The 27,334-nt window shown below is 37.6% G+C and overlaps 1 long non-coding RNA gene across 2 annotated transcripts in view; it reads left to right on the top strand.

Moving 5' to 3' along the window:
- The first annotated feature begins 16,632 nt into the window (after window positions 1–16,632).
- Window positions 16,633–27,334, top strand: part of LOC125146334 — a 34,263-nt gene continuing 23,561 nt past the window's right edge. For both annotated transcript variants that reach the window (XR_007144792.1, XR_007144793.1), the window contains exon 1: window positions 16,633–16,930. This is a non-coding gene — a long non-coding RNA (uncharacterized LOC125146334). The remainder of the gene's footprint in view (window positions 16,931–27,334) is intronic.

Raw genomic sequence — 27,334 nt, 5'->3', positions numbered from 1 at the left:
TTTATTTATCATCCTAGCAATATGCTTGCTACTGTAGCTACATTAACATTAGCATATTAACATATAAACGAGTCTGAAGAATGCAGCTAAGTAGAACTTACTGCTGCTAGCTATCAAAGTGAATATGGCTCATTTTTATGTTACAAAATAAGCTAATTATACACATTATATTCCCAATACCAACAACATTCAATACATTAGCTATTGATGTCATTAAAACATGTTATGAATGTGTTCATAGTTCATAATAAACATGGAGCTATCTCTCCATGTAAATTGTTACCTAGTTTAATTTAGGACAGCTTAAATGTGACAGATTCAAACTTTGCGTCAGTGCCCCAGGTGAAACAAAGAGCACTTTAACTGCCTCAAATGAGCACATTCAGCATCAGGGACCTTGCTGCTGGTGATTCCCGCAGTCAGCAATACGCAGCCTCTACAGAAATAGAGCAACAGCAGGTAACCAGACACATGTACAATTAAGAAGGTGTTTAACTGAAGTGCAACTTACACTCACTCAGAAATTGTGCTTGGGTGTTGAGAAATATCAGATTGCCTATTCTTTAAATAAGAAAAAGGAAAAAAGAAACAAGGACCAATGTCAGAACTTATCTCATGACATGGGCAAGTCACATGCTTCAGCATGTATTTGTCCTGCATGCATTAGGTCACTTTCATACTGAATTTTCTCCATGCTATGTAATTTACTGGCATTTCATTTTTTTATAACTGCAACATACAGTAACTCCGTCATGCATACCATGGGTCTTAGATTAACAGATAAAATTTCACCTAGACAACAATTATGCTGTAATATAAACAATGTTGAAGTAATCACTTAGAGATGCAGGGGTCTCTTTCATGTTCTGCATCCTTTTTCTATTCTGTAAATCTTTTTTTTTCCGCTGGGGAATTTTTTTATGTTGTTTGACTGCTGCATTAGTTGCAAAAGCAAAACATCATAGTTTTCTGGTATAGCAAGGAGTCAAAAAATCTTAAATGTCACCCCTAAACTGTAGATACTTGCAATCCAGCCAATACGTTATTGTGAAACTGAAAGCCAATTCCACATAATGATCATTTAGATAAATACGCATAATAATCGGTCTTATGCTTGATTGCCCTTATGATACAATAAAAATGAGTAACATTTAAAAGCAGACCATCTGAAACATCTATATGTTCTAATGCACCTCCACTTCCAGTGTATTTATTTTTTTTATGTCTTTGCATGTCTTTAGTTCTTATTCCTCAGTGGTTCTTTACTGTACAGAACCTTAACGTGTTATAGTCAGGGTTTTATTTATTTTATTTTTTACAGGAATAAACTGTAGAAATCTTCCCTGGAGCTTTTGTGTCAACTTTCAGAGCAAGAATGGCAATTTAAGGTTACTTGTTGCCTTTCGTGTCCAAACAGAGGTGATTATATGGACAGAGAGGCGCTGGTGAGAGTTTTTCTCTGCCCCAGGTCTCAGTGAGGTGATGAATGAACTCCAAAGTGCAGGCCGTGTAAGGGATATGATTTATAACATCCTCTTATAGCTTGGTTTGGTCCTTGGAGAAATAAAACATGCCACTTTCCATAGCACTTCCCTGATTGAGGAGCCACTTTCACTAAATGGCCAGCTGTTTCACCAACATACCCAGAGCAACACCTAATAAGAGGGATTTATTATATTTGAGCCTTTCCTAATTAATAAATAATGCTATAATACAGTCTGAGTATTGTGAAGAGCTTATTTGGTCCGTTTCATGTTGCGAATTGCATCTAAGTATGAAAAACTGACAAATGAAGTGGCATTCATGATACAAAGTACATATTAGTGTAGATGTAAATTCCAGAATGGAAGGGAAAGGGTCTGTAATGCATTTGTGTCTCAGATATATGGTTTACATTTCTTTCTAATAAGAAAACTAAACCATGAGTCATTATGATCTATCAAACCCACGCATGAAAATGATACAAAAACAAATATACTTGTCTGCTGTATAAAACAAGTGCAGTAAACGTTGAAGAAAATAATGAATGAAGCCATACAGATACAGATAGTACATACTGACATAATGAGCTTTTATTTTAATTTTTTCCTTATTTCTGGTACAAAATCACATCACTATTAAAAGGAACAGGAAACATTACCGTTACAAAGAAAATGTTTTTTTGGAGCAAGCTACAGCAGGTTATCTTCCATACTTTACAGTATCTCAACCCAACATTAAAACAAGAGTATTTCTATTATTTTTACTATAAAGTGACCCATGTGAGTGTCAGAAGAGTACTATAAAAGTAGCACCACACGGAATGGTTTAAGAACATTGTTAAAAGATAAATTAATAAACACGATTTGCACAGGACTTAAATTTCAATGTATTATTGTATGCCTTATTGCCTATCTATCTATCTATCTATCTATCTATCTATCTATCTATATATCTATCTATCTATCTATCTATCTATCTATCTATCTATCTATCTATCTATCTATCTATCTAATAATGACACTCCTGTTTACACTTGTAGTGTGGCCTTTGCCTAACCCTAACCCTAACCCTTACCATATTTTGGGGGGGCAGCAGACTAAGCAGGGATGCCCAGACTTCCCTGTCCGCAGACACTTCCTCCAGCCCTTCCGGGGGAATACCGAGGCGTTCCCAGTCCAGCCGAGAGACCTAGTCCCTCCAGCGTGTCCTAGGTCTTCCCCGGGGCCTCCTCCCGGTTGGACATGCCCGGAACACCTCCCCAGGGAGGCGTCCAGGAGGCATCCGAAACAGATGCCTGAGTCACCTCTGCTGACTCCTCTCGATGTGGAGGAGCAGCGGCTCTACTCTGAGCTCCTCCCGAGTGACCGAGCTCCTCACCCTATCTCTAAGGGAGCGCCCAGCCACCCTGCGGAGGAAACTCATTTCGGCCGCCTGTATCCGGGATCTCGCCCTTTCGGTCATGACCCAAAGCTCATGACCATAGGTGAGGGTAGGAACATAGATCGACTGGTAAATAGAGAGCTTCGCCTTGTGGCTCAGCTCTTTCTTCACCACAACAGATCGGTATATCGACCGCACCACTGCAGAAGATACACCAATCCGCCTGTCATTAGAGTTGGTCATTAATAAATAAAAATATATCTGTCAATATCTGTCAAAAAAAATCATGGTATAAGCTTGTGTTTGTGATGGCCTATGGTTAAGGTGTTGAACTATCAATCAGACAATGGTGAGCTCGAATCCCCGGTTCACCAAGATGCCACTGCTGGGCCCCTGAATAAGGTCTTTCGGTTGTATTAAATGAGATAACATTTAAGTATCTCTATAAAAGGGCATCTGTTAGTTGCTGGCTGTAAATGTAAGAGGAATCAAACATTTCAGCACATGCTGTTATAGAAAGATATTGTAGTTAAACCATTTTAAAAGATTTTTCTACAAAAATATGATGAATCTGAGAGAAGGACCGTGTGTGAGAGAATAAGAGTAAAAGAAATGAAATTCAGTCAGATCTGTTGGAGTCTGCAGTAGTACCGCAGCATTAATCTATGTATTTATTTATTTGGTAAATCATGCTTTAAATAAAGCTCAGTGCAGAAAGATGAAACATAAATTTGAGCAGTGTAATGGAAAATGTGTTATGCAAATGTGGTTTCCCAGAATAAGCCTCACTTTGTAAATCAGAAAGGCTACGTAACCTTTATCTGCTGTGAGAGTCATATCCCAGTGTTGTATTTCTGTTAGTGAGGAATGGAGAATGCACCTGGTAATTTATTTGTTACAATAAAGCCGAAACAGAGCAGCAAACGGGAGCTGGGTTCTCTAAGGGATTGTGGGAAATGCTGTTATCTGTGGGAACGGCAAGGTTTGAAGTACTCCCTGTGTTCACGCTTTAATTTGGGCAGCGCCATTGGCAATCGCAATAACTGCGTATTAGCAACAGGGGGATTTCTCCAGGGAGGAGTTCCATATGCTGAAACACACTTCTTCTACCGCAAATGATTCTCTTCTCAAACGGTTCTCTTTCCGAAAGCCACATTCCCTGGACTATGTTGTGTTCTCTCCTTCTCCTCTTCTCTCCCTTTTTCCTGCTTTCGCTTATTTTCTTTCTCTCTCTTTTACTGCTCTTTTGAGAGACAATTTGTGCATGCTGCCTGGAAGTTTTATTTGTCAGGACTTGGTGGAGGCAAGAGGAGGACATCAAATGAAAAACATTAATCACACTGGTGAGCTAAAGGGAGATCTGGGAGAAAAAAGAGCAAGAGAGAGAGTGAGAGAGAGAGAGAGAGAGAGAGAGAGAGAGAGAGAGAGAGAGAGAAAGAGGAGTGAAAAAAGGAATAAATCAGACAGAGTGGAGCAGCAGCACTCCATCGAAAAAACACATAACAAACAACAGTTTGCTCTCCTACCAGCACAAAAAAAATAATATTGCTGTAGTCTATCGTTTTGTGAATAAGGACTGTGCTGAAGTGATAGATGTAGACAGAGAGCCAATACCTTACATGCAACAAGAGTCTTTTATCTATTACATGTCTTTAGAGCTCACTGTCTGTCCCTTGTTACAGCTTCGTATCAGGCGTCTGTTACACCTCAGCATCAAGCGAGTCACGTCGCTTTTTGAGAGATGAGCTTGGACATGTATTTGTACTTATGCTAATCTTGCTGACCTTATGAATTCAGAAGTTCATGAGTCATTTAAAGTGATTGCCCTAACACATGAAGCCACTTTGAGTCAGTCCTCATCACCGGGCTTGTGCTCTTCACAGGCTGCGAAGGTGATAAGGGCTAAACCAGGCTATGGCACAGATGGCCACCGATACACAGAAACCACTCGCTCCCGACCTGCTCATCATCCATCACAGATGGCAGGCCTCTTCAAACGTGAAAATGTGAGTTTCAGCCTTGGTGCAATTCTTCCACCCCGAGATACATGGCCTGATGAAAGCAGCTCAACATGTTAAAACAAGAAAAGAGCAGAGAGGATGACTAGATGAGCAAATGGCAGACAGAAATGAAGTGAAAGAGAGAGCATGAAAGAGAAACATTATCAGCTGTGGCTTTCAGTGTAAAAGTACGTGGGCTATGTGTGAGATGAAAGCAGAAGCTCTCAGAGCAATGTGTGGTAGCACGCCTAAGATGTGAGACAAATACAAAAGCCCCAAATCCAGATTTTTTTTTTCTTGTGCACATATTCAACTCATATTCATTCCATAATTATATGTGATTGTGAAAAAGGAGAAAACTGCTTTGTTACTCTGCACACCTTTTTACTGTTTACAGTAGTAAAACAGTAAAAGGAGTTATTTCCTGTAACGTAGTTGTCTTTCTTCTCTCACAGAAGAGTTTTAAAGCAGTTTAAAGCAATTTAGGAAAAATAACACCAGTAAATATGCCTGCAGTTTCAGACTCTCATCCTGGATATATGAGTAGTGACCTGGGAAAACCCTCCAAATGCTTATATCTTGATACTATTACTACTACTACTACTACTACTACTACTACTACTACTACTACTACTACTACACATTACAGTATAGTAACAGTAGTTACAGTAGTAACTAAGTAACAGTATGGGTATATAGGTATACAGTAGTAACAGTAGTAACAGTATAGTAAATATTTCGTAATTATGTAATAAATTATAAACATGACTTTTCTTCATCAGCTGTTTTTGCATGAAAGAATTTAAAAGTCCTCATTTGTCTAAAGTGTTCTCTTCAGACGGCGGACATTTTCTACATTATTTTCATCAGATGTATTTATGTTCTCCTAAAGCAGACATGATAGATTAATTTTTCAATAGTTTTTTTTTTATGATTATTGGATATTTTCCAGAACCCTGTCACAGGAATATTAGATGCATTCTTCATGAGGTTCCCTCGAGAGGAGCCTTAAAGGTGCTCTGTACTGAATCAGGATTAAGTTTAAATTGTTAATGAATTGAGAAATGTTAGAAACTAGTTTACTTTATTAATATATTCTAGATCTAATTGAGATGGGAAAACCACTGTCACTTTAAGTAATCATTTGTTACAGACTAATTATTTACATTTACCAGTTAATGTAATCGCTATATCCATATTGAAAACAGGAGTCAATACTTATGCATGGAGTCAGTGTGGATTATTGAATGAAGTTTTAAGTATGTAACCAACCCAGGAAAAGTAAAAATGCATTTAAAATGAACTGTGATTATGGATTTCTAATTTTATAGATAGACATCCATAATATTTCCAGTAAGATGCTTTTTTCTAATCTCTTCAAAACTTACTGGGCCATACAGATTTGGAGAATAAACACTCTAGATATGAGGTTCATTTTAGAAACATGGCATGAAGAAACTGTCATTTTTTTTGTTTTCTGCCTATTTACAACTTGTTCTTCACTAATTCTATTCAAACTTCAATAAATCATTGGGTTTAAATTATAATTGCATGTTTGTTCATGCACTCCTCTGGCGCTGTCATGGCTGGTTAGTTTCACACACATTGGATTACCAGTCGACTAATTTAAGCCACAAGAGGGGAGAGCTAATTTCAGTTGTACAGCCTTCCTGTAAATCTATACTATTATCTCCATCTTTCAGCAACTGCGTGTCCCAGAAGAAAGGTCAGTCAATGAAAGCTTCATCCAACAAGCCACCTTGACTATTCCAATCCACTAGATCAATGGGCACCTTGGGGCTCGGGCAATATTGCAGGCAGCCCTCGGTGCCCAATTGCAGCAGACCAGTATACTAATAGAGCGTTGTCATCTGCATCACCAATAGCTGCAGAGTAAATATCATGGGTTCACACTCAAGAGCTTTAGTTGCCCCAATATGGGGTGGCATTTGCCAATAATACTGTGGATTTGTATAAGGCTTAAGGGAGATAAAATTATCCAGAAGGGTTTTTGGAATGAATGGAATGTTGAACAGAAATATAAAGCCAAAACAGGAAAGACGTTTAAGTTTAAAGGTGCAGTGTTCAGAACTATAATAATCATATGATTTACCTTAGAAAACCTGTTATTTGCAAACAATGCCAGCAACAATCTGGATAGTTTAAAAACGTTTTGACCTGAAAACTAACCTCACATCCAACAGATGGCTCTGGAAATCACCATCATCGTGTAATATTCACAGCTTTAAAGATACCAGTGCAACCTCAGGTTTAACACTTTAAAGTCACAGGACACACTAGCAAGATTTCTCTCTTGGATAAGTACATACATTTTGATATTAGTTCCATTGTAGTTGTCCTAAAGGTAAAGATGAACTAGTTTCATTATTTATCACACAGATGGTAAGCCTTTTAAATTCACAGAGGAATGCCCAGTCATCACGACCTACTACTATTTTTCTTTCCAGAAAAAAAACAACAACCCTAACACATCACCATGCTTTAAATCAGTGTTTTCTAATATTTCACTCTGAGTATTGCACCTTGTAATAATGATCTACACTATTAAGAGCTTCCTGATTAATTATCTGATGAGATAAGGAAGTGCTTATTTGAGTAATCCATACTTCATCACACTTCAATTGAACTGTGGTTAGCAAACTCGTGTATTTTCACTTTTCCTGATTTGGTTACACCCTTAAAACTTGTAATGATCATTAATCCACACTGACTCCAAGTATCAGTATTGACCCTTGGCTAAAATATGGTAAGAAGTTACATTAAGTAAAAATACACATAATCAATATTTACCCATTGGACTGTAATCTATTTACCAGCGCTATCTGCTTTTCACCAGATTCTAGGCTCTTTAAGCCCTTAGTGTCAAGCTGGTCTGAGGGACTTGATTTAAAGCCCAATTAGCTTTAGAACAAATGACCCATGGGAGCACAATTCTCCCCATCAGCGAAACGTGTGCGAGTGAGCAGACTGTACATGTTTTGTGCTAATTGACATCAGTAAAATGTGGCCATGAAGGATAATCTACAAATGAGACAGAATGCAGGAAATGAGAAGCTGCTATTTCATAATCAGTGCCAGAATCAGACTAGTGGTTTGGAGCAATGTGTTATCAATAATATATCCCTTTAGCTAGTGTATTCATTACAATTATTTCTTCACCCAAGTAGTATCTATATTAAATGTAATAATTTATACAGAGGAACTTGTTTTTCACAGAAAAAAAATTAACAGCCTTTTGAGTCACTTTCAAATGTAAAGGCAGAGGCATTGTCTTTGTATTTAAAAAGCTATTTGAATGGATATGCTTGTCTTTATTCTACTTTATGAAAACCGATCCCCTCAGAAGAGATTATTGCTAAGCTGTTTTTACTCAATGTATGAGAAGTTCAGAGAGAACTCTGCAAATATGAAAAAGTCAAGACAAAATGAAAGAGTGGAGCAGTATAAAGTGCAGCTCTCTAAATACTATTTACATTTTCTATTGTTTCTGCTCATGTAAGTAGGTTTAATCCAGTGTGTATTCCTCCTTTAACATAACATAAAAGCAATACGGACATATATAGCACTCTCCAGGGCTTGCTAATAAGATATATAGAAGCTTCTTGAGCCAGTGGGAACACTGGCTGGTTGATGGTTATATCTGTACCTTGACCAAGAGATCATCATCATCATCATCAAGGGAAATAAACAACTCTGATTAACAAGTTGTTCTTTTATCCACCTGTTGAAAAAAGGTTTCCTACCCAGCTATATCACAGCTTATTTTAGAAACCTCAGTAAGGTTTCTGCCCTGCTCAACAATGAGCCGGATTAATGTCAGCATTCAGTATTCAGAGATGGCCGTGTGACCCACAGTTGCCTGAATTTCAGTTAAGGTGCTTGTTCTAATTTGTTCTCATTAGCATCAGGTCACACAGCGGCACCATGTTGTGTCTGGTGCTTCTATTTGTGTATTTGTGCACCTGTGGTCAGCCATGACAGCAAAAATAACAGCATCAAGCTCCATTCTTTCACGCAGATTAAAATGCAGTGTAATATCTATTTTCAGAAGTTGTCATGTGATAAATTGGATTGTCTGATTTCACTTCGAAAAGTCTACAGTGTAAGCTGGGATTCTGCTCAGTAGGTTTTTAATTAAAAAAAAGACCCTCTCTTCTCTTGTCATGCTTACGGGTTAAATTGCTTTTGTCTAAAGAAAACAAAGAAGGTGTTCAAACTAAGAAAATGGGCGATTCTGTTTACACTGTGCAGAAAGAGGTTGTGTCTTTCTCTTGCCAGTATAGTAGATTGGGTCACAAAAATATTCACTCTGTTTGTGCTGTGCAACTATGTGCGTTTTCTTTCATTATGAAAGAGTCAATGAAGGACAATGACAAATCAATTACAGAATACATAGGAGAATATCACAGGTGCTGAAATAGTCATTTGCATGACTAATAACTCTCCTCTTACTTCATAGTGGTACAATAAGCACATTGAGCTAAAGCTTCCTGTATGACGCTTCCCAAAATATTGCACTGCACAGATTTACATTTCAATAGACATTTCATCCATTTTAATAGAAGCAACTATATCTGTGCAATCAGTTTATAAGCCAATCAAAATTGGTCAAGGGATTTAGTTAAAGATCATGTAAAAATGGGGTAAAATGTGATATCGGTGATTTTGACCATGGCATGAGATGGGCAGGTTTGAGATGGGCTGGTTTGAGTATTTCAGAAACTTCTGATCTCCTGAGATTGTCATTCAGTTTACACAATGGAGAAGGACGAACACTTCAGACTTGTTGATGGGAAATGTCAGAGGAGATTGGTCAGTCTGGTTTGAGTTGACTGGAAGGCTATAGTAACTTGAATAACCACTCTTTAAAACACATGGTGAGCAGAAAATAATCTCAGACTCCCATCAAATCCTGAGGTAGTTGGATTACAAAAGATTAGATAGGGTTCCATTCATGCCAGTTATCTGGTGAAGAGTGACAAATGCCAGGTAATTTCCACATTCTGTTTGACAGGAACATTAACTAAAGCTTTTGACTTGTATCTGTATCATTTTATGCACAGCACTGCTGCCATATGATTGGCTGATGTATAATAATTGCCTGAATGAGCAATGAAGTGGCGAGGGAGTGTTGAATGAAGTGGCCAGGGAGAGTTTATACATGTGTTATATACTACACCTGATTTTTGTAGGATATTGATTGCTGGAACAGCTTCAAAGGGAAAAGATTCAAATAAAACAGTCAAGTTGTGTCTTAATGGTTTACTTGATCTACTTTTAAGAGTGTGTTCAACCTCTGAGAAATTCTGTGAGAGGTAATGCATTATAAATATGCATTTCTTTTTAAAAAAATGCATTTAAACAAGTAAATAAGTGAAATGTTAGAGTTGGGCTTAATTTAGGAGTCACAGTTCTTATTTCTTTTGTTCAATCCATTAAAATCATATTCATTCATTCATTCATTCATTCATTCATTCATTCATTCATTCTTTCATGGGAGCCTGAGCCTATCTCAGGCGTCATCGGGCATCAAGGCAGGATACACCCTGGACGGAGTGCCAACCCATCGCAGGGCACACACACACTCTCATTCACTCATGCAATCACACACTACGGACAATTTTCCCGAGATGCCAATCAACCTACCATGAATGTCTTTGGACCGGGGGAGGAAACCGGAGTACCCGGAGGAAACCCTCGAGGCACGGGGAGAACATGGAAACTCCACACACAAGGCGGAGGTGGGAATCGAACCCCCAACCCTGGAGGTGTGAGGTGAACGTGCTAACCACTAAGCCACTGTGCCCCCCTAAAATCATATTGTTTTGGCATATTTTGACTACTATTAATTAACTGAGAAATCTTTATAGAACATGAAGCCATCATAATTTAAATACATCAAGCAAAAACATTCTTATGCAATGAAGTCACACAAGAAATTCGTCACCAAATGAAAAGAAAATATATTTGTTTTGTGGATTCTGCCTCAGTTTTCCAATTTTGTCCTCTACAATTAGGGATTGTAATCTAATTTAGAATAGAGACATCAAAGGTAATTTACATTCTCTTAATGGCATCTGTCATCTTTTAGCCCAGTGGTACAGTAATTTCCTCAGCTTATCTGAAGACTCTACTTTGTGGACATAGTTTTAGTCTATATTACATTCCTCCCTTCTGCTGAGCACAGGGAGATGATGATTTATTTGATTGGGATCAGAGTTAAGCAGGACTGGACTGCAGGCATCTTAACAATCCCATGCCTGCTCTCAATGATTTTCATAAAAAATCTGAACCAAAAATGCACAATAAACTCAATATGCACATCAACTGGCAAATACTATATAATACAATATAATGTTTGGTTTGGAGACAGCGTATTTGTGTACAGTTTCTATGCCCAGAATTCTATTTTTATTATTGAATTGGCAAGGAAAAATTTGATTGTATAGATCTGTTTGTTTTACCCTAATCTGGCTAAACTCTAATAGAATCCTTATTGATCAGCGCTCCTTTCTGTTACTGTTCAACACTGACCTTTTCTCAAGTGATAACTGTCATGACAGACAGTCAAAATGCAGGTAGCAGATGAGTCAAAGGTCTTGGTGACACTATGAACTGTGAGGCAGGCAAATGGTCTAGGGTTAGACCATTACAAAAGGTTTGGAATTGTTGACGCAACAATGGAAGTTGTGTCATTGCAAAAAGGTCTGTTTCCATTAGTAATCAGGTGATAAGAGGATATGAGCTTGACTGAAGGTCATGTGACAAGATCAAGATGAAGACAAGATCAAGATGTGACAAGATCACAGGCTGACGATCATGGGGGTTGAATTATAGAAGGTCGCTGGAGCTGAATGTGATTGTTTTATGGGTCAATAACTGGATTATAGGGATATGCAGTCTAGGGTTAGGGATATGGTTTGCAGGAACATAGCAGTATTTCTACAGTGGATCAGAGACGGCTTCATCTAATTGACCAGTAATAAGAGGCTTTAGAAAGAAAACATAAAGGCATGGAGAATGCTGCAATGACAGGGCAGTTGTATCTATTAGGTTTTATTTTTTTGTTTGTTTGTTTGTTTTAATAGATTACTTTTTATGGGCCATTGCGGTAGGACATACGTTCTTGGTCAAACCAAATTGCCTGGTTTATAAATGGGGGTCCTCAGAGTGGTGTGTGTAAGCTAATTACTTTTGTTGTTAAACTGCTTAAACAATCCATTTGTCTGTGGGTTTGGCAAACCAGGAAAAGATAGCTGTACTTTATTTGAGCCTTTGTTAAGAAGTGATCTGAATCATACTGCAGCAAAGAATTTAATGAAACAGAAAAGTTTAGGTTCTTTGAAATTTGCAAATTTGGCAGCACTAGAGTACTACCTGGACCGTGGCTATGTCAATAAAAATACCCTTTTGTATTTTTCACATATTTTTCAGCTTGCCTCAGTATTGAATGCTGAAGTAGGAAAGAAGGTGTTTATGTATATGCTGGACCATGACAGTTACTTCAAATGGTTCAGGTAAAAACTGGACAGAACATACTGACCACATTTGCTGTTCAGAGGATTATATTGGGTTGGTTCTCCAGAAGCAGAAACCAGATGATGCTGGTGTACTTACAGTATATAGTTAATTTGGTTGAGTGATTTGCATCCGAAATCTTGTAAGATTTCATCTTTGTGAAGTTCTCTGATCTCCAAAATCACAGTTTTATCCCTTTAGCTGAGATTTCACAAATCTCGTGTATGTGAGGTTACATACACACCACTCACCACTTAACAGATCTAGGTCAGAGATTCTTTATTCTCTACAGGCATTATCAAGTTGATACTTCAGAAACGACTCCTCTGAAGTGACTGTGATTGAGCTGGGAAAGTTGCTAAAGGGACTAGTCTGAGTGTGTGGGTGAGAGAGAGAAGCAAAGATGCAAAAGAAAAAAAGGGAATAATCCAGGCAGAGAAAGAAAGGAAGAGGTCCAAAGTGAGAGTTTGTATTATTTGCATTGCATATTTGAAGTAAGATCAGTCCGAGTAAAGAGCCTCCACAGTGATGAACAAAGTCTTTGACAAAGTGTTGTGTACAACCTCACAGGTCAAACACACACAGTACAGGGTGAATCAGATGATTTGGACAAACAGACTGTCTACACTGGATTTGCTCCAGCCTTCATGGGTTTGTGCCTGTAGTCTGGCTTAACCAGCATGTGCTCTCTAGCCCCAGATCTGGTGGCCTTTTTGTTTGGGGTGTGAAATTTATTTTCTTTGCCTGTTGCAGCTGCTTGCACGCCACTATTATAGTGGGATTATTGTGGAAAGTGTTTTGATTTATAGGCACAAACGCATACATTCACACACGCACACACACAGGCCACTATTCCCAGGCAGCTTTATTAACTAGTCACTATGCTGTCAGGCAGGGAAGAACCTTCCCCATGGGATCACCGGTGTAACCTCTATGTGTCACACCTGTGGTAAAGATGCAATTCCATTTATTTTACTTGAAACTCACTTGTAATGGAGCTCAAGGGAGTTATTAGTTTAGTTTTTATTCATTCATTGTAATTTTTACATGTAGTTTTTTTTTTAATAAACTCTAAATTTCAGAGATGGGGCTGTTTATGCATTAAAACATTTGTTTGGTTGTGATAATAATCTTATTGTACATGGTCTGAAAGTATTGCTTCAGTGTTGGAACCTTGAATAAAAGCAACTTTGGTCGATTAAGAATGGTTATACAAGCTTTATTGTGGAAGTGAAAGTGGCATAGTTCAGCAACTCTTCTTAGATTTCCATTGTTAGTGAGTTTTGAAGAGACAGGGTCTTGGCAGCATGAGGATACAGCAGACCCAGGTTAAATGTGCTTAAGAGCTTATTTGTGTTTATTTGTTTTTATTTACCTTGGCATGCTAACCAGGCATTAATGAAAAACTTTTTCAAATGTAATTGTGCTGCAGCTTTCCAGCTGGCTCATCAGAATCTGATCGGTGTTGGCATTATTCTTCTATTTCACACACGTGTGTACCCACACAAAAGAGTGAAAAAGAGTAGTAAATATATTGAATAAATATATGTGAAACAACAGAACTCAGCTGTGCCACATTAGTCATGACCCCCCAAGCTCATCCCAAAACACCTTCCATCAGTATGGATCCAATCTAACCACACCTCCACCTGCTATGTACACACTCATATGGTGCAATGTTGGCCAGAGAGCCTTCAGAACTGCTATCAGTTCCCTACCTGACTAGAGTAAAGATTCATCCAAGACATTTATGAACCGAATAGACTGTCATGCATAATATAGGTAGGTTATCCTCAAGATCACCTGGTCAGATCATAGACCTATGAAGTAATAATATTCTGTCAGGTCCAAACAAACTCCAGGGTTGGGGGTTCGATTCACGCCTCCGCCTTGTGTGTGTGGAGTTTGCATGTGCTCCCCGTGGCTCGGGAGTTTCCTCCGGGTACTCCGGTTTCCCCCCCCGGTCCAAAGCCATGAATGGTAAATTAATTGGCATCTCTGAAAAATTGTTTGTAGTGTGTGAGTGTGTGAGTGAATGAGTGTGTGTGTGCCCTGCGATGGGTTGGCACTCCGTCCAGGGTGTATCCTGCCTTGATGCCCGATGACGCCTGAGATAGGCACAGGCTCCCCGTGACCCGAGAAGTTTGGATAAGCGGTAGAAAATGCATGAATGAATATATATATATATATATATATATATATATATATATATATATATATATATATATATATATATATATATATAATATCAATCAATCAATCAATCAAATTTTATTTATAGAGCACCTTACAACTGCCAAAAGGAGCACAAGGTGCTTTCCAGTAAAACAACAATAAAAACAAAATAAATAGAATCAATAAGAACACAATGAACCATAAAATAGCAGTTGAAACCGGGTCTATGCGTTAAAAGCTTGTATGAATAAATATGTCTTCAACTGCGATTTAAAAACACTCAGCACAGTGATGGATCGTAAATGTGCTGGAAGTGCGTTCCACAGCTTTGGTCCCTTGATGGCAAATGACCGGCCTCCAAACTTCTCATAATTGTATTTGGGAATGACCAGAGAGGTATGTCCAGAGGAGCGGAGAGATCTGGCTGGTTGGTAGACCTTTATTAATTCTGTGAGATAGGCTGGGGCCAGACCATTGATGGCCTTGAACACACAGAGAAGGACCTTATACTCCACCCTAAACCGCACCGGAAGCCAGTGAAGCGAGTGGAGGACAGGGGTGATGTGTGAGTGTTTGGAGGTGTTGGAGAGAAGACGTGCTGCCGCATTTTGTACTATTTGAAGCCGATTGAGAAGTGATTTATTAAGTCCAGTGTAGAGAGCATTACAGTAGTCAATCCTTGAGCTGATGAAGGCATGTATAGCTTTTTCAAGGTCAGCTTGAGACAAGAATGATTTTACCTTGCTGAGTAGTCTTAACTGGTAAAAGCTCGCCTTCACTACTGCACTGATTTGCTTATCGAAATGCATTCCCTTGTCAAAAATAACACCCAGGTTACGCACGGTAGGAGCAAACTGAGGTGTTAGAGAACCAAAACTAAGAGAACTGCTGGAGGAATCTGGGCTAAACAGGATGTACTCAGTCTTTTCTTCATTCAGATGAAGGAAGTTCTGGGAAAGCCACTGTTTGATATCCTGAAGGCAATTATGGAGAGGGTCCAATGCAGAAAGATTACTCAAAATCACAGGAAGATAGATCTGGAGGTCGTCAGCATAGAAATGAAATTGAACATTGTGATTGGAGATGAGTTGACCAAGTGGCAGCATGTAGAGTGAGAACAGAGTAGGACCAAGAATAGAGCCTTGAGGCACACCAGATGATAGAGGAGCAACCGAGGAAGAATAGTCATTAAGCATTACTGAAAAGGTTCTGTTAGTGAGGTATGATGAGAACCAATTTAGCACTGCACCCTGCAGACCAACAACAAATGAATATATATATATAAGACCTCACCTAACCGATCCAACTGATCCACAATTTAGGTAGGCATAAATTTTTTAATCTGCATTCATTTGGATTCTACAAAGAAACAGACTGCCACATTCACAGGCATGAGTAGAATGTGTTTCATATACTTCCATCTCAAGCGTTTTCACCAATTCACCCTGTACCACTTTCATATTATGTTCAGGCAAAAGATATGGCTGGCTGCACACAAACATGTCATGGGGGAGTCCCAGTATAGTGTTCTATGAGGTCAATGCTCACAGGCAGGAGTGAAAACAACCTCTGCTGTCTGGGATGCCTAGAGATGGTCTCCAAATGAGATCTTAGTATGAATTGATATTTTTGAGCACTTTGGTCCTAGCTTATTTCTCTCTGGAATTGCTGTGTCTACGGCAGCATGGACCACCTTTCTCTACTGTTTATGGAGGTAATAAATTTGGCCCTACCCATATACTGTATATAGAACTCAAAATGAGAAAACTCTGCGGAGACATAAATTATGTGCACTGATATATAAGAATCTCTTTCAGGATCCCGACTCAGGTGATTAAGTCAAACAGTGGCTACCTGTATGTTTTGCTCTCTGCACATATCATCAACAGAGGTGATGCTTTGGGGCCTGGGTCATTAGATAGGTAAGCACAGTGAGCATACCAATTCAAGCATACCAATTCATGCAGATCACGATAAGCAAAAGAGGGTGCAGCGTTGCATTTGGCTTTGCTGACGGATTTAAGAGCCAGCATTCACAACATGAAACACACCACTCCATCACCTCAAATGCCCTGCCAATAGAAATAAGCCATTAGCCAGTGGAGATTTTTTTTATTAACCTGCGGGTGTCAAGGCCTGGGATTATAATGAATGGCATGGAAAAGCACTTGCCAACACTTGGATCAGAGATTGTGCAGATTTTTCTCTCGAGTTCTCGGAATTCTTGATTTTTGCTTGAATTTCACGTCTAGTGCCAGAAGCTGATTCTCAAGATTGCTTTTTAGAATAAGTGCCTTATCGTTTTTTGCCTTTAGCTGCATGCTGACAGATCATGAGGGACTCCTGAATCCTCGGTAGGTCGTCTTCTAGTGTTTTTTCTCAGATCTCTGCTTTGCATTTTGTAAACTCGGTGTGTATGGATTTTCCATCTAGCTCATCCCCAAACACCTCTCTCCCAGTGAAGATCTTTACTAAACCACATCAACACCTGCTGAACAGTTTGTTTGTTTTTTCAAATGTTTTTCCAAGGGTAAATGCATGTATTTTTCAGATGGAACTATATAGAGACAATTGCAATAGATAGAGAGAGAATGTTTAAAGAATTTCTGCAATGTGTCTTTTATTTTCAAGCAAAGCTAAATTATCTTTAAACTGTATGACTGTATGAGTATGACATCAGTGTGAATTGTAAACGTTAATTATTATTAATGTTTAACCCATTTCCATCAAAACTAAAGTGTTTATTTAATGTAGGTGTGCAACATCATTGCTAATAAACAACACTCTTAAAGTTGTTTCTGTCTGCGCCATATTCAAATTCAGAGGTCTTCATCAACAGCACTCATACGATACTAATCAGCCTTACACAATGTGTGGCAGTCAAACAGAGAGAAAGAGAGGGAGAGAGAGAGAGAGGAGAGAGAGAGAGAGAGAGAGAGAGAGAGAGAGAGAGAGAGAGAGAGAGAGAGAGAGAGAGAGAGAGAGAGAGAGAAGGATGTTGGTGTTTCAAGGAGCAATGAGACTTTGTATTGCCAGGTAAATGGAAAGCAGGCTTTTAAATGAACATTATGGTCCCAGAATTGATTTAAGCTTAATGTCTAAACCAAAGACTGTGTTTTTCTCCCACAGACAAAGGTACATCCTTGTGTTATGAACTCATAATCCATTAAACTCTACAATTTTTTTCCATTCTTCCTATTCTTCAAGGCCTTACTGACAGCCCAGTCCATATTAACTCTAATCTGGCATTTTGGAGAGGCTGTGAAAGTCAATGGGGCAGAGCGAGGCATTGCGATGAGCTTAATGGTGCCGTCTCTTTAAACAGCTGCTTCCTGTTTACTCTCTCTGGCGCCTAACAGCACTACACACCCCTTGTTTTGCTCATTACACACGAATGGAGGAATTGCAAAATGACATGCAGGGATGTTACTATGGTTTACTCTGATCAGAGTTCATTTACTTTTGGAATGGTTCAGGGTTTCAGGTGATGGCTGGCCGTATGGCGTCTGGACATTAAGTAGTGTACAATGATACAACTCCCACATAATAGTATTCCAGCAAGTTAAAGTATATTTATAGATGCTAATGCTTGAACAGTAAAACAGTGGGAGGAAGAAAGAGCAAATTCAGAGCTTCTATGCTGACTTCTATCCTGAATGAAGAATCACAAAAATGATAACAAAGCATTATGTTTTATCTGCAGCTCTGCCTTGGGCTAGACAGACCGTGGCAGGCTTTGAGTCAGAATTATGGGTCTGGTGGCATAAATTGTAATTGGTGTGAAATGACTTTTTAGAGTGGTTTCTGAATCCAGGCCTTGGCACCATGTGTTCTGTAACGTGGTCAGGCATGCTAAAGTGATATGTGATGAGGTCTATACCGACACTTGTGCTATTGTGAAAGGTCATAAGTAAAGGATGTATGTGGCAGGTGTTCACACTATTAGTAGATATTACTCACTCGGATAAACAGCAGTCTACTACAAAATGTTGCATCATTACTTAATGAGCCATTGGCTGTAGCAAACCATGGTCTGTAGACAGTCGTACAAATTGCCATAAACGCTATCCTGGACTTTTTAATTGTCGATGGCTATAAGAAAGCAACAGGGGTTTCAGAGAAATGATTCCAGAGGCCTTTGTGTTATCTATTTAAAGATAATTAACTGGTGAAATAAAAAAAACACAAGATGCTTATGATTTAAGTGGCTGCATTATAACCCGTATTTGTTTCATTTCTGTGGCTTATGATATAGAAGGATTTGATTGTTTAGCTTGGCTTAAAAGACAGACGGCAATGAAATTAAAACCTGTTAAGAACAACAGGACAGTGGGCTGTTTCCCTGATAGAGTGGCCCACACTGTGAAAATAAACAATGAATCACAAAAACATGAGGGTGTGCTGCGATATCCAGTTGGCACACAGTCATATTCCTATACCGTGGGCTTGATTTCTATGTTGTCAATCAGTCCACAGTGTTGAACATACAGTACAGTGCACCGATAAGACGTATTAGGTAATAGTAATAGAATAAAGCTGCAGTGGCTCATGAACATAGATTTTGGTGGGACAGGACAACATTGGTAATGACAAAGGCTCGAGTGACGAGTCGAGTGACACTTTTGAATCATTGTTCAGTCAAAAGAGTTTTCTTAATTGTCAGTATTCATTTTAAAATGTATGGGGATGTGAATGAGGATTTTATGAATCTGAACTGGATGATGTATAAGTGTATAAGTGGTTCCCCACCAATCCTTATGGACAAGCAACCACTGGATTTTTACAAAAGCATTCAAATGTTAAGATCAACATCTCTATAGAAATACTATTCATAATCAGAAGGTGACCTTTGTGCTCCAATGCTATTGCAAAACACACCTTTGAAGGTTTATTGAGTATAAGCAGAAAGTTTACCAGATACACAAATGTCTCTCAATAAAAACATGAGTAGATTATACATTTAAGCAATATTGCAAACTGTAATTTATGTATATCCATAGCAGAAGCCCGCATGTCTATGCTCATTTTTAGAAATACAATTATCATTCAAAGGTCAAGATCAGAAAACTATGAAAAGGAACCTAGCGTAAATAATGACACCTTAGAATTGTGGCATACAGGCGAAAGATTTCACCACATGACTAGTGAAGGATTTCAGAAAAACGAATGTGGATAACAAACATAAAAGATGTGGATGAAAAACTACACAGACATTACAGTAACAATAAATAACAGAAGTTTCTATGTCATAGTGCTTTAAGACGAGTTTGATTGACATGTGGTGAGTATTTCTGTTTAAGGTTATACACTAGCATGTCCGGGAAGCTGAACACAGGTGCAGGCTTTTTTTATTTTAATCCAACATGTAAATTAAATTAATAAAATAAAATCAAAGTTCAAAAGTTTACAAACAGAAAACAAGGTACAAAACAAGAATTTACCACTGAGAATATAATAGAGGATCTACTCACATCTCTATAACACAAAACATAATGAAAAACCAGACAGGTGAACAACCCAGAACTTATTAAAAGGAAACTAATAAAAAGAAACGCAATACAGGTATGCACAGGAAATTAGTAAAACACTCAACAAAGGTGGATAAACTAAAAAGGGAGGTTGGTGGATTAACATATGTAAAATACATTTAATTTCTATTAATATGTTCTACAAGATATTTATAGAATTCAGCACTATTGTTATTTGATCCTAATTGGACCTGTAAGAAGGTTGTGGAAGGTTATGTGTACACAAGTTCTCTGTGCAAAAACATTAGGTAAGCAGGTAGGCAGATTGTCTAAATTGCTAAACTGTCCGTTGAAATGTGTGTGTGTGTGTGTGTGTGTGTGTGTGTGTGTGTGTGTGTGTGTGTGTGTGTGTGTGTGTGTGTGTGTGTGTGTGTGTGTGTGTGTGTGTGTGTGTGTGTGTGTGTGCGTGTGTGAGTGGTGCGTATAGAGTATAGCGTATAGTGCTCCCCTGACTAGTATAAAAACGTTATTGAAGATGACTGAAAGAGTTTGTTGTGCTGCAGGTAAAGTAATGTAGAAGAAAATCTACAACATATCCAACATCATGCATCATATAACCTTTAGCATGATAAACAGTTTCGGAATAGGTGAAGACAAAATAAAGGTTCTTGGACAGTCTCAAATTTTTTCACTGTATTGCAGAAAAGCAGGAAAGACTCAAGCTGAGTCCAGACAGCATAGCCTGTAGGGAAAGGACCACATGGAATTCAAGAATATATATGGAGCATGAGCTATGAGGACACTTCTCTATTAAAAAGCAGCTTGTCTGTGCTGTAACGACTCCAACCAGGAAGCACCACAAGGCACGATTTCTCAGCCCCGTCCCAGGCTCAACCATTCCTTCTTGAATCTGTGTCATGAAAATTAATAGCTGTAGAAAAGTTTATTGAGGTCAGAGAATTTCAAAGATAAAGGTGCATTGTTTGAAGCCCAAGGTCTAAAGTGGATGCTTATGATGTTCTAAAGAAAGCAAATTCAGGTGGTGCAGTGTTATTGGGAAAATCTCAGCTTTATTATGAAGACAGGTGGCTTTTCTCAAAAGGTACTCTGAGCCACGTTTTGCTTTGTGTGCAATACCTGTTGGGATGCTGTTGTTCCACATTGTATTATATATTTATAGTTGAATAGATAGAACACATCTTTATCTTGAAGTAACTCACTTTTATGAATTTGGGAAGCAGTTGTGATAGAGAACTAGATCTTTGTTCCAAAAAGAAATGGTGCCAGTCACTGCACTGGCACTGATAGCAGATGCCTTGAGACATTTTGAGTTTTCCTAATTAATTTCTGTATAACTGTCACAACTTAATTTAATCAGTATAGCATTTTAGGTAAAAAAAAATATATATATAAATCAACTATTTAAAACCTTCCTGTCCTCTTTTGTCAAATGTCTCATTGTGAAAAAAATAACAAATGCTCATGTTTCAAACCAGGTCTAAGAGATACATTTATCATGTGGGGAACACTTTGTTTACAGGTAGTGTTCATAAACATTTATGTATAATTATTATAATAGATATTGCTTGTCATAAGGATATATTTTTTCCGTTTTTATGTCAAGTGTAATGTCAAGTATGTACTTATAAGATGTCACAGAATGATCAAAGCCAAATTTACTTAAATTTAAGATTATAGTTGATTTTTTTTAACTTAGTAAATACCACTACAATGACATTGACAACCATATTATTATACATATATTCTTATATTTATTTTTTATAAATAATCTTAAATATTTTTAGTAAAATGTACTAAAATTTCATTGCATTAAAATCATTGCTGGTTTATGTCATTCATAAAAACATTAAATGGCTATCAGAGTGGCATAAAACAACCTCATACTGTTAAAATATGTCTTAAGAGTTTATATAGGTGTCATGTAGCCCAGATTTGGCAGGATACGTTATAGTGTTTATGATTTCTGACACATTGCAGTATAGGAGACACCTGGAAACTACACTTTTCTGCTTTTCTATCCAATAGACACGGTAAATTGATGGGGGAAGGATGGTTACTTCATCTCATTACTTTACACCAACTTTAAGTAAGCTTTGGCCTGAAAATTTACTGATTTTCTACTGGTGTGCTAAATGAATGCTGGATTTTTTGCGCTCTTGGGTTGGTAAAAAATGGAGCCTCTGCTAATTAGTTCTCACACCTGACTTCCTCTGCTATGGTGTGTTTTACTGTTGCTTGACAAAATGTTGCCCTTACAATTTGTTTAAAATAACATCTACCAGAACAAATATACTGTTGTTCAGTGCAAATTGGTGGTTCGATCTGTTAGTCTACGTGGCCAGAAAAGTTAGCCTGGATGAATGTCGGAAATACAAATGGGTTACAAAACTGTTTACAAAACTTTTTTTTTAAACTGTAGATCAGACTTATGTAATTTAAGTGGCTTTTGTATAAATTAAGCTTATACACTATCTTGGTTACTTACAAATAAAAACATTTCTGCAGTTATATGGCTGTTAATCTGTACATGTTTTGTCATTCATGCTGTTAATTTGGAGCCATCTGTCCATCAACATATGCTGGCATTCTTTTTTCTTTTCTCTGCCTGCCAGGATTTTCTTGTTAGCGATTTTAGCAGGTCTGTTTAGCCCTAAAAACACTGCCCTTAATAAAAGTCTTACCACTTTATTTGTCAAGACCTGATAAAAAAAAAAAAAAGCTTAGACTTAGTCTTGATTTATAAGACTGTAGATTTCAGTGGCATGCTACTTTTCTCTTCAGCTCATACCACAGCATGTTAGAAGTGAAACTTAAGTGGAACTCTTTGGCTTTTTGGTTCACTCACCCCTGAGATTAGCTCATCCCCAACCAAAACATTCCTATTGTAGATTTACAGTTAATTATTTATTGAGCATCTCTGATTAACATTATATATCAACGCTTAATACCCATACTCATGAAATCAAATGCACATCATTATTATTTTTAATCATTCCGTACGTAATTCACAGAAGAACACACTTCTCTCAATTGTGTTTTTAGTCTCCTGCTACTGGCAGGTACAGTATTTTGAAGAACTGTAGCTGTTGCATAACCTGTTCGGTCTCCAGGCCACACACTAAAGCTCCACACGTACTGTATACAAACAGAAGAAACATCACCTCGAACAACAATTCCTCTTGTATTCCAGTGTGTGCATATATGTAGAATAGCTGCCAGTTCTGAGCCCTGCATATCGAAAAACTCCTACACGCGCCCACTAATGTGCTACAGCCTGAATGTCTGAGGCTCTGCTCTGCTGGGTTCTTTTTTCCATCCGAGCCTGTGCACAGAGACGCAGTCTGAGAGAGGAGAGAGAGCAGCCGTACAAAGACGACACGGCGCCCACGCACACCAGCGCCGAGACGAGATGTTGACTCCTGCAGCTTCGAGAACACAGTTTAACACTGCTAATTGCCATGTTTTGCAGATCATTATTCTATAAAGTGTGGGCATGTGTCGTCAACTGTTTTTGTTTGGGCCCAAACTGATTCACAAAGTTTTTGTTCTCATTATTGTTTTTGAAGATTTGTTTTATTGCTTGCAATAGGGAATTCCTGTAATCACCTAAAGAAGCTAAAGGATACATGAGTGATTGAACTGCTGATTAATTATTATCAGCATTTTCTAGTCAGGTTGCAAATTATTAAGCAATATTTTATCCATTTTGGTTACACAAAAAGCCTGGTTACACAAAGCTTGGCACTTACCACTTTATTGTTATATATAAAAACTAATCATGACTCAACTAAGATACCACTAACAGTGTTGATTCAGAAATTTTTCAAAAGGACTTCCTGTGAAGGTTTTTAGCTTTTGTTTAGTGTTTACTTCACTTCTTATGAAACTATAACACATTATATAAGAGTCAGTAACTGAGAACCTTGTTTTGTGGAAGGAATAAAAGATTTTCTTTCCATCGGTTAACATTAGAAATAGAAAAGAATAAACATCTACATTAAAGAGTCATATGCAATGTTAAAAACCAACAATGTTATGCTGCAATTCATTGTACTTGGAATTCTAACCCCTAACACTCGCTTCTCCAGAGTTCTGATCTAAAAGCGTTCCAGTGCTTCAGCTCGAAAAATGGATGCCCAGAGCAAGGTTATATGCCAATGCCTAGTCTCTGAATCTGATAAACATATTAATAATATCTACATGAATAATAGCTGCATGATTAATGACGTATGACATTTAAGGTTATAAGGTTAACAGTCTTGTTTGCTGCCCATAAATATGACATTCATGTGGTCTCGTTGTTAGTACCTTTGGATTTTGGAAGATCAGCAGAATTATACTAAGCTGTTAAAACACATTTTCACCCCAACAAATAAAAACGACATATCGGGTAAAATCAAGCTTTATGAAGGTGTCAGAACATTCTATGATGGACATCAAGACAAGATGAAAACTTCTTAGGTGCCTAGGATGTCTGTCAGAAAACCTGGGGTTAAAAACAGGCCCAAATGCAGGATAGTAAAACAAAACAAAACGAAATACAGACAAAACAAAAGACAAGGATTCCGCCCTGTTAAAGGCAAAGTGGCACGGCTAAATACTGAAGACAATTAGACACATAAGGGACAGGTGTGCTGAGGCGGGAAGGAATAGACAAGGGAGAGGCAGACACGTGAACACAAAATGTAAACAAAATACACAAGGAAAAAGTCCAGGCTAAATCCTGACAGATTGATGAAAGGTATAAATGATTTAATGAAAGGAAATTGTGTTTACTGAATTTGAACATTTCAATACATATTTTGTTTAAATTTCTTTCTAATTTTGTTCTACATTCCACTGCTAAGTGTTTTTTTTCTCTCTATCAATATTCATTCACATTCTACTTCAGAGCTTTGGTGGCAGCCTATTACACTTAAGGCAACTGTCTAAGGAAAAAATCTCTCTGCCTGTCTCTCTGTTTGAAAGCCATTAGACTCAGCTGATGCATTATTGACATAGTCCTACAATTTTACTGTTTGTTAAGTTCTTCCAGTCTTCAGTATAATGCAAATTCCGCCGATACTGGAATGATACGTATATATATATATATATATATATATATATATATATATATATATATATATATATATATATATATATATATATATCAACACTTGTTCAAAAATATTTAAGGATTTCAATGAAAAACTTGCAGGACTGTAATAAAAATTCTATAGGAATCGTCATATATAAATATAAATGACGTACTGGATGATACCAGAATGATACGTATATATTATTGTTCAATGGGACCCATTTTGATCTTTTTTAGGTCTATATGGAAATTGTTGTAATTTGTTTTTTAAAACATATAGGTGCACATTTCCAATGTAACTTTTTACTAATAATGTGAACAGACAATATATTTGCAACAGCAAATATACAGCTGAAAACTGACACTTACACACTTACTTAATTTTCCATGAACTAAGATGGGACATGTATCAAGGGGCAGATTATTTAATCCAGGTCCTGGCAGAGTGAGATCTGAATTCTTTTTGGATTTGTATGAATGCTGTATTTTCTGTGTACTCAGTTAGTTTAAGGATTCAGTCAGATCTTACATTCTTTTTGCACATTTGTTTTAATTTTCTCTTCAGGGTTTCTCTATTTCTGTAACTCTCAAAAAAGCGTCATTATTAATCAATCGTCCACAAGGATTCATTTTAACCTGTTTCTTGCCACACAAAAACTTTACATGAGAAGGAAGGGATTTTGTTTTAAACTCTCAGATCTAGTGATGGCTTAAGTTTAAAAGATAGGGAAGATTTTATTTAAATATTTACGAACCCAACTTGAAGCAATATTGTTCAATTGGAAAGTGTGGATTTTGCAGCAAATGTAACGTGTGTTTATTTCTCTAAGTGTGTTTTCCACAGTAGGGAGGCTGTGATAAAAATAGTTATAAAATAGAGTACTCACAATAAAAGCACAAGAGTTGCTTCATCTCCACTGCAGTAAAATCACTAGTGTTGAATAGATTGATGTATTAATAAACACGATAACTATGGTGCTTTGCCATAAGTATTCACCCCCTTCCACTTTACAACCTTTTATAATCCTAGATTTTAAATGGACTTCATTACACAATATGCCAAACATTTAAATGGACAGAAACTGTTACACCAAAGGCTAGTATATTGTGACACAATGATTAAATAAACAATGAAGCAGACAAGTATTTGACCCCAGCCAATATTACAACCATCCATATTTGACTTCAGATCTGGCTGCAGCTTTACACATCTAGACTGAAATATGTTTGCCCATATTGCCAAATATGTTATCTTTTTCCAGAATGGAATAGGTTTTAAATCTGCATTTAGTGATTAGTTGTCCACACCTATGTTTGTACGACACCCTCTAAGGTTGGTAGCTCAGGATTGAACATGGGACCCTGGAGCTCTGAGGTGGCAAGATTATCTGCTGAACTACTTTAACACTCATCCTTGTTTATTAACACCCATCCTCAGACTTGCTTTGGTCCAGATTTTTGTATCAACACAATAGTCAATCTTGACACTTAGGAAAAAAGTGTGCCTAATGTGAAAACAGTGTAAAAAATATAAAATGTTTGTTAGGCATTTGTGAGAACACGCATGGAACTAAATGATCTTTAAATTATATTTATACAGAAGATGATTTTTTAATTTACTTTCATTTAGATTTACCAGAAAATTAGGCATTGGTAGTTGGGTCTTGTCTTCTGTACCATGTTTCAAGAAAGCTTAACAAATGTGTATGCACATTTAAATGACTTATCATAGCCAGAACAGTGGTACTAAAAGAAAGATGTTATCAAGGTGGGGGGTATTGAGAATGTGGGAGGGTAAATCCTTCTCTTCTCTTTCTCTCCCTTTATCTCTTTCACATCCTTTCTGTTTGACTCTACATAATATCATGCTGATTTCATGCACGTGTGCCTGTCATGGTTCACTCATTTACATCACCGCAAGCAAAGAACCAGAACATTAAACAGCAACCTCTAAATCTCTATCGTGCCCGTATTCACTGCACTGACTGAGTGTGAACTTAAAGTCAGATAAAGCACATAAAGCATATTGAACCTAACTTAAAAATATTTCTATTTTAGCCAACATGATAACGCTGTTAGCAGTACTCACGATTTACTTATTTTGATAGAAAAAAGTCACTAAATATTTAATTAATAGCACATATACCACATACCGTATGTAGTAAAATTAAAGTGCATGTAGTTTCGAAATG

This window comes from Tachysurus fulvidraco, chromosome 14 (assembly GCF_022655615.1).
Source record: "Tachysurus fulvidraco isolate hzauxx_2018 chromosome 14, HZAU_PFXX_2.0, whole genome shotgun sequence".
NCBI classification, from domain to species: Eukaryota; Metazoa; Chordata; class Actinopteri; order Siluriformes; family Bagridae; genus Tachysurus; species Tachysurus fulvidraco.
This window is presented reverse-complemented; position numbering and strand designations above follow the sequence as displayed.